Source organism: Sciurus carolinensis, unplaced genomic scaffold (genome assembly GCF_902686445.1).
Source record: "Sciurus carolinensis unplaced genomic scaffold, mSciCar1.2, whole genome shotgun sequence".
NCBI classification, from domain to species: Eukaryota; Metazoa; Chordata; class Mammalia; order Rodentia; family Sciuridae; genus Sciurus; species Sciurus carolinensis.
Window position 1 is genome coordinate 1,887,814 of NW_025920121.1, and position 9,081 is coordinate 1,896,894.

Sequence of the window (9,081 nt, forward strand, 5' to 3'; positions counted from 1 at the left end):
CTCTGAACAAGAGACCTGCTGCTAGTAAGGTGGTCGGTCATCTTTTGGATCCACTTAAATGGTTGCTCACAAAAAGCTGACTTCTTTATTTTCTTTTCTTCCCTGCTGCTGCTGCTTGGGCATTCTGCTGGGTGACCACTTTTGATTGCTTACTGGAGGGAAGTCAACTCTGGCTTCTGCTGTCACCTAGGTACCTATTATCAGATCACTCTGGACAACTGCTCAATCAACCCATTAAAGCACATTACCAGTTTTCCTCACAACACTGTTCAATTACTTTCTCACGTGCTAAATTCAGCAATTAGAACATAATATCTGCTTGGCAGGGTGGATAACATCCTGGTCAGAGGGAGTGAGTCTCAGAGGGAACTGTGTGCCCTTCTAGATAGAAAAGGCACAGGGTTTGATATCAGTAGTCTGAACTTGTCATCTCCATTTCCTTGCTCTGATTATCAGGTTCTTTCTTGGTATATTCAAGAATTTATTTAACAAACGGCTGCCAGTGAAACAATTCAGCCAATATTAAAGTGTGAGAGGCAAAAGCTGATCCATTGTCAACTCTGCACATATTTATATTTATTCTCCAAGAATAAATACATCTATAAAACTTACACAGTGTTCTTTCTTCCCAAATTGTTAATGTACATACTATTTGTTATTTTTAATACATTGCTTTATAGCTTAGATTTCTCACTAAGAAAAAGGGATGCTTAAACCTACATCTTTGGAAAATAAAAATAATATTCACACTGTCATTTCTTATTGTCACTATTATATGTAGTAAACAATTTCTTTATTTCAGGTTGCACAGAAATGGTACCTGAATAATCATGTTGCCCATGGTATCATGTTAATGGGGAGAATAGTTTGAGAGCTTGAGCACCAGCTTATGATTTGGGAGAACAGCTTGTAATTGCAGCTCTACTGACAAATCTGCTGTCAGGTAAATCAACATTTTGGTACCGAGAACCACATTCTCTTTATCCATTTCAGCTCATAGATTCTTAGGTTGTTTCCATTTCTTGACTATCATAAATAGTGCTGCAATGAACATGGGAGTATAAATGTCTCTTCTGCATACTATACTGTACTTTTTACTTAGATGGTTTTCATTATGTTTTTAGTCATGCATTGTGTGGTAGTGGTGGTTTTATTACAATGGCATATATTATTTTATAAGTAATTCATAAAATTTTGAATACATATCTCTGGCCCTACACAGGATCACAAAATTATAATATTCAGTGATTTTATAATTTAAAAATACCACCACAGGAACAACTACCATAAAATCTCCCCAGATGATTCTAACAACCAGTCAGACTAAGATCCACTGGTTTCAGCATAATAAAGAGTCAACCTTGGGAAACTGTTCTACATTCAATGTTATATTCTTATGTGGGAACCAGAATATTCTCACAAAATCCTATAGGCACTTAGAAAACAAAATACACACTATGAAAAAAATTAGTAATCACAATAATTATAATGTCAGTCTCTTAAGAATAATATTTTTGATTTTCTGCTAGGAAAATTACTTTTAACTGACTTTAGGCTTCAAATCCAGGTAAAGCATACTCACATTTGAACTATATCATCCTTGAAGAAGTACATTCTAGAATATTGAGTACTTCAAACTTTCATTTATAAAGTAGACCAAATATTTGAAGTAGAAAAACAGAATGAGGTATTTCATATCAAAATCTCAGTATGCCAAAGAATTTAGTGAATTTTCATATTAGTACTGGCTTTTCATGAAAATCCTAAATTGAAATAAATGCCATGGTTGATACTTTTCTCCATCTTTTATTATGTTTTTCCAACTAAAAACATGAGTAAAATGCAACCTTGGAAGTGAGGAAGCATATAGCTGCTCTAAATAACCAAAACACCCATCCATTTGATTCTAGATGCATCACCTATTACTTGTATGATGCTGAGTAAGTTATGCAAGTTTTCAGCATCTCAGCTTCCTTATCTGTAAAGTGTAGTAATAACAGAATCAAATTCACAGTGGGTAGAAGAAGTAAAAGAATTAAAAGAGGTAAACTGCCTGAAGTGTGCTAGAACATCATAATGCTGATTAAGTTTTTATCTCTAGCATTCTTCTGAACTCTCAGAATACAGTCATAGCCTCAGCCATGAAAGGCCACAGTTTGAATTTGGATTTGACTTTGAAATTTGTACTTTTTATTTAGTATCCTTCCAACCTTCATTCATATATTTATCCAACACCTATTAACTCACTGTAATCTCTGCATAAACTGCTGGTCTAAGCACGGTGCAAATATAAAGGAGAATAAGACAAACCCCACCCCCTGCTGACTCTAGTTAAAAGTTTAGAAGATAAAATAAGAAATGTACATAAGTATAAGGTGGAATCTTGGGTATAAGAGGCAGGGACATAGGAATTTTGAGACAAGAGTAAATTCTACATGTGGGTGGTATCCAGGTGGAAGTAAGGATAAGAAAGTTCCTATTGTGCTATTCAGTTTAGGCCAGCTATAAGAAAGTGGTTCCATTCAACAAGGCCCAACAACAAGGCAAGAATTTTACTTCATAGATAAGTTTGTGACCATACACACTCTAATATCTCTTACCCTACTGTAATGATGCTCAAAGTGAAAGTCCTCAAAAATACTAACTACCCACTTCTACAAAAAATTAGAGTTTTCTTGTCTTCTAGAACCTAAGACAACAGTTGAAATAAATAATCAAAATAGCTGAAAATAATTTCATAAAGCTATGTCAAGAGCAAAGAATCTCACAGAGAATTTTAGAACAAGAACTTTATGGACCAATCTGGCCAGGTTAATAATGAAGAAAAGATAGCACTGCTACCTAATGACAACTGGGTAGCCATGGAGAGAAAAATCTATTGGCACCTGCCCAACACTCAACAAGCAGATGGCCATGGGCACAAAGAACACCATGACAAATGGCATATCATTGGAATGCTCCGAGCAGAGAAAGGGCCTGGAAAATATCCTTGTTTGGTCACCCTTACTTCTGAAGCATATTGGTAGCGTAGGGTGGGAAAACTGCCTGACAGCTGCCAAAGGGAGCAGAGATTGCCTTTAAAATCTAGGCTACTGCATCCTCCTGGGTAGTCAATCTGGTGCTTTTCAGTAACCAGAGAGCATCTTGAAGATGTGTGTGCTGATTTCCTCTAGACAGATGATATCCAACATTCCATTCAAAGTTGGCACATAGGATGACAACAATCCAAGTTCCAACATGGTAGAGGGGTCTAAGTTCTCTCTTGCCAGGTCTACTGTGTCAGGTCACACAAATATCTTTTCTCTGTTTTATAATTCTTCCATTTTTAGTACATAGATAATCAAGTACATTTGTGTTTTCAAGAAGTGCCACTGCATGACTAGATTTTTTAGCTAGTTGAAGGTCAATACCAGTAATAATCTACTTTGTAGAGACTTGCTAATTTGGAATTTTTATTTCTTAATTTTTAATAAATTTTTTTGCCTATATCTAAAACTTATAATGAGAACCACATAGGTGGTAAAATGGTTATTATAATAAACAAATTAACATATTTACCATCTTACATCATTTTTCTGTGTGTGTGTGTGTGTGTATAAGAAACAGCTACAGTTTACTCATATAACATTGGTATACTCACTATTATTAACTATAGTCCTCATGTTGTACATTATATTCCTCGACTTGCTTTATCCTACCTATCTGCTATTTAGAATTCTCTCACCTATATCTTCCATTTCATCTCCCTCCATTGCACTCCTGATAACCATTGTTTTATTCTCTACTTCTATATATTTAACCTTTTTAAAAATGATTCCCCATGTAGGTGAGATCATGCAATATTTATTTCTGTGTCTGGCATATTTTACTTAACATACTGTTCTCCAGTTTCACCCTTATTATAATAAATGGCAGTATCTTCTCCTTTTTAAAAGTTAAACAATGATCCATTGTTTATATCAGCTTCTTTCTTAAAATTTGAAGACTTGTTTATTTATTTAAAATTTGTGGTCCAGTGCTATTTATGATATTGACTAATATACCAAAAAGATGCCTTAACCAGTTGACATTAAAACATGTATCTATTACATCATAACACACACACACACACACACACACACACACACAAACACACACACACGCACATACACACACAGAGTTTAGACTTAATTTATCCTTGAGTAGACTCTTCTGAATCAATAGCAAATAAAAAAACAATGTCAAACTTCTGGCTTCTATCCCTAGAAATTATCAACTTAATTTCAGCAATAAGGACAGCTAACCACCAAAAATTACTCTGATATGAGATAGATATTCTTCTAATATATGTTCTATTTACATAAAAGTTAATTACTTTGCATTTAAAATAAACTAAGTATAGTTAACTACCAACTACCCCCTCACTGAAAAGAAAAAAATAACAGCCACAGCCAATGTACCCAAGATCCCCTTGACTTAATATTCTTCTTTAAATTATATAAACTCTCTTGTGCTACACAGAGATTTTTAGAACAGAGAAGACTAATTGTAATTTCAATTTTCTTAGGGCTTGAAATATTTTAGCAATAAAGATATTTGAATATTAAATAATCTACCCATATTAACCAGAAAATAGCTAGTTTGGAGGCTATATTGGTCAAGGCAAATAAACTGCAAATTATGAAGTAAAATATTATGACATTATTGCCTAAAAGCAAGTAAACTTGATCACATAAATCCACACCTTCATAAAATGGTATGTTGAATAAATATTTGAGATTGAGTAATAAACATGCAAACAAAGGTTGTGAATACTGATGAAGTTTGAGAAGTAAAAAAAAAATCACTAAACTCATATATTTATATATAGCTACCACATATATTATTCAAAATTGTTCCCCCAGGAAATTAAGAAAAAGTTTTAGATAAGATGCTTTTCTCATCTCCATAATGGGGAAGAGACGTCTACTTCTCTCACAAAGAGGAAGCTTCACTGCTCTATTCCCTTATTAATTTGTCCTCAGAGAATGACTTGTGACCACTCAGGCACTGCCTGTGGCTTTGGCTTTATTGTTCTCCCTCAGCTGCATCAGCAGATGGTAAGGAAGTTTCTGGTGGGACTGGCTAAGATTGGCTGTGGAAACCCAACTTTTCCTATCATCAGACTCCAAATGGTGAATGGAATGGGAGGAGTGGTTAAGTCAGAGAGTTCATCTTCTCAACTCTTTTAATATTAACTGCACCTTTCTCCCCATCCCTATAAACCTAATGGAACCAAGGAGTAGACATCCAGCTGTTGTCTTTAAGGGGCTGTCCTTTATTTCACTCCTCATTTTCTTGACAACTGATGCCACACTTGGTTAATATGAATTGGGGTTTGTGTCACACCAAAGAATCATACTCCAATGAGTAGGGTTAAATTTTGAGCCCTTTTAATATGATCTACTTGAAATATGTTTTTACTTTAGATTATCAAACCCAACTTGCTGGGAGAGCTAGTTGCATGAAATCCAGTCCTTCCCAAAAAAGATATGCAAATTCATCACAAATACACTCTTCATCCTGGTAAACAGAACATGCTCTAAGCAGCAACACTCAATGGCAAAACACTATTAATTATAACATAGCATGTAAACATGAGTATCTGCAGCCAGGATATTCTCTTCCAACTCTGTCATTTGTTTCTTATAGGCCCTTAATGCTGCCTCTTTGAAAGAAGGATGGATTCTTTTTGGTATTGTGATTTCCACCAGTTGCTCAGGGATGTTTTGGTTTTCATATTCCCTTATTTCCATTTCAGATGCTGAGTCATGTAAGGGTTCCAGTTCTCCTTCACTAACCACATCATCTGCCTGCCCATCATAACCCTCATCTTGTGGGGTTTCATAGGGTGTTTCGTATGAAGGGTGATCATATTCCTCCATTTTTTCATCTGTTTCAGTAACACTAGTCCTGTTTTCTAGCTTAGCAAGGACTTGTTCCATGACTTTGACACAATCTGTTTCATTAACAGCCAATGTTTCACTGTAGTCCTCCTCATCCTCTGCTTTGTAGTAATAGGACTCTGTGCAGACATCTGAGTCAAGGGTGGTACTAGATTCATTGACAGTTGATTGAGATAACGTATGAAATCTTCCCATTAAAGAAGAGCCACTGTCCTCATACCCACTAAGACTCTGTGTGGTTTTGTTCCATACTACTTCCAAGGCTGATTTAGCACTCTGGAGTGTAGATACAAATTTTAGAAAGCTGAAAGTCTTATAATAAAGGTCAATGCTTAATTGACTATGCCAGGTTTTGGGGGGGCATCCTCTGAATCATCACTTCGTAGTTCACTTTGACTTTGATACATCATGGGCAACTGGCTTTGGTTTTGGTACAACTCATTAGAAATAGTTTCCTGATAAAAATCATATTGGTCAACTCACTGGCCTTGTGGTTTATGATCTAGGCCAGCTCATGGAGAAGAGTTGCCATCCTAGGTTAAATCAAAGCTTTCAGAGTCATCTTGAAGGTCACTGTGGCATTTTCCCAAGTCTTCTAGGTCTTTATTGAAGACATCCAGCTGTTGGTCAAATAAACTGATTGTGTCATAATCAAAAGCTTACTGGGTGGATGAGTCTAAACCTAAATCAGCTCCTTGCTCTACTTGATTCCATTCCTTCCATGGGGAAAGATCCTCAGGGGAAGAGAGCTGAGAATAACTGTAAAGACTTTGGTCTCCAGAAGGACACACCATGCTATTACAAATTCCACTATCCACAGTTTCAGTGTTCTCAGTTTCACTCTGTACTTGGACACCTTGAGCACTCTCATTCAAATGCTGGTCCTGAGGACTGTCATACAAGGTAGGTACACCCTCCTGTTTTCTCTGCCAAAGTTCCTGGTCTGAAGATGATAAAAGGGAGCTCCCATTAGTTCTAATAAAATACTGATTTTTCTGAAAAATCTTCCAAGTAAGACTGACACAATGTGGAAAAATCTGACTCAGAACAACTAAGTTTAGCAGTAAAAAATCACTCTGTGAATGCCAGAGAGGCATTGCATCTGCATATTGGGTTGTGGTTTGCTTTTCCAAGTTATTTGATTCTGGCAATTGTGAGGGAATTTCAACATAATCTGATTTATTTGGACTAATCTATTAGCAGTTTTATTCTTAGATCTGGCACTGTGTGATTTTGAGCTTGACTTGGAAGTACTTCCTTTTGTTGAAAACTCTGGTTTAGAAAGCACAGTATAACTGTTTCTATTGAGGTCAGATTCTAGCTCTCCATCACTGTCATCAGGTGACTGCCAATTTTTTTTTTTTTTTTTTTTTTTTTTTGGTTTTGGGCTCTGGAGTAGATAACTTCATATCCATGCTCTCATATGTCTGGGAAGATGGAATTCCTTTCTCTTCTTTCCCTGATATCATAAGTCAGAATATCTGTTGAGATTCCAATGTCTGTTCCCTTGAGTTTATATGAGTTTTTAAAGACAGAATCCTTTGCTGGGGTTTCAAAGTATACAAGTATGGGTCAAGGTTTTGCATTTGGGCAGTCCCTTTGGTGTCCTATCCTTTGAGCAAATTCAATTTTAATAGCATTTGGTGCATCTGAGAAACCCATTTTATCTATTAGAATTTGTTACACCACACTTTCAATATATTCAAATCTTTCTTCAGGTACATTTAAAAATCTCAGGCTTGCTTTGCTACCCATATGACCTGTTTAAAATAATCATGGATGTCTCTGGTTTCCCTCCAAGACTGGACAAACCCTCAAGGGAGCTGTTGGATTTCACTTTGCACTACCTCCACACTGCTAGAGATCTCATCGATGGAGTGCTTGAGAGCACTGACATGCCCTCATAGTTCAGAAAGTTCTGTTTCAATCTGACTTATTCCCTGAAGTTCCTTAAAGATCATTTCCATGACATCATGTGTTTGACTAATGCAGCCAGAGGAACTGAACCCTGGCTCTAGAGCATTTGTCTTTGGTTTTCAGGCAGTTCTGTCTAAAGATTTGCTTCTTATTCCCCCAGACTTCTTCATGGTGTTCAACTCCAAATCTGAAGAGACACATTCTTGACTCTTTTTCCATTTCCTTAGCTTTCATAAAGCCCCAAGTTTTAAGCTATGCAGAGTGCACTCCCCATCAGAACTGCCCTCAGAAGGTGCAAGACTGCCCGAGCTCTTCCTATTGTGTCTAAATGGCGTGGTGTGTGCTGACTGTAACTGGTTTTCTGTACTACTTCTTAGTTCACTTAATGATTCTGAGTAAGAACTCTCAACTGAAGATAGCTCTTGAAACAGATCCTCATTATCACTGTTAGTTACATTAATTTTCTTTTGCAGACCATTGGCAATAACCACTCAGTAACTGAATGTTGGTGAGAAGGAAAAGTCTTTATTTGCATCGTCTTCTTCGGTAGATAAGTTGTGAGTGGATGAACACTTTGCAATCTTCTTTACAGTGCTTTTCAAAGTATTAGAAAATTTGGGGGGTTTGGTGTGGTCAGCAGTAAGAAAATTTTGATCCTTTTTTTGCTGATGATTCCCTTTTTTTTTTTTTTGGTTGTATTTCCAAGTTTATTTGTAAACATTCCTTTGCAAAGATTATGTATACAAGGTAAAATCAAGCTATTGATAAGATCAGACACCACAGAGAGAAATCAGTGCAAGCTTTTCTGCCCCAACAAAGTAAACAAGGTATCAGAATGAAAATCAGTAAAACCAAGGCAAGCATGACTATTCAAATGTTCTGTGAATCACTGGAAATAGCAGAATAGGCAACTGTGGCTCTGCCACAAAGTCAGTATCCAGTGAAAACCAGAAGCGAAGCTCCATTTGTGAAAGACATTCCTGGAGGAAAGGATTCCCAAATCTTTCTCATTTCCACATGTCTTCCTGTACTGTTTGAAAAGAAAGGAATGTTAAAATGAATATATAAATTCCATCCTCAATTCATCCCACTTTCAAAATTTTTTAAAAGTATTTATAACACATAATGCATGAAAAATTGCAGAGGGGTCAAGGGAATAATTTGAATTTAAATACAAATTTACTTAGAGATTTTTATTTCTTTTCCTAAATTGCTTATGGGTAGACATAATTGAAGTAGT

The 9,081-nt window shown here is 36.1% G+C and overlaps 1 pseudogene; it reads right to left on the bottom strand.

The window, feature by feature from the left end:
• Positions 1-5,591: 5,591 nt before the first annotated feature.
• Positions 5,592-8,625, bottom strand: LOC124973766 (protein unc-13 homolog C-like; annotated as a pseudogene).
• Positions 8,626-9,081: the final 456 nt, after the last annotated feature.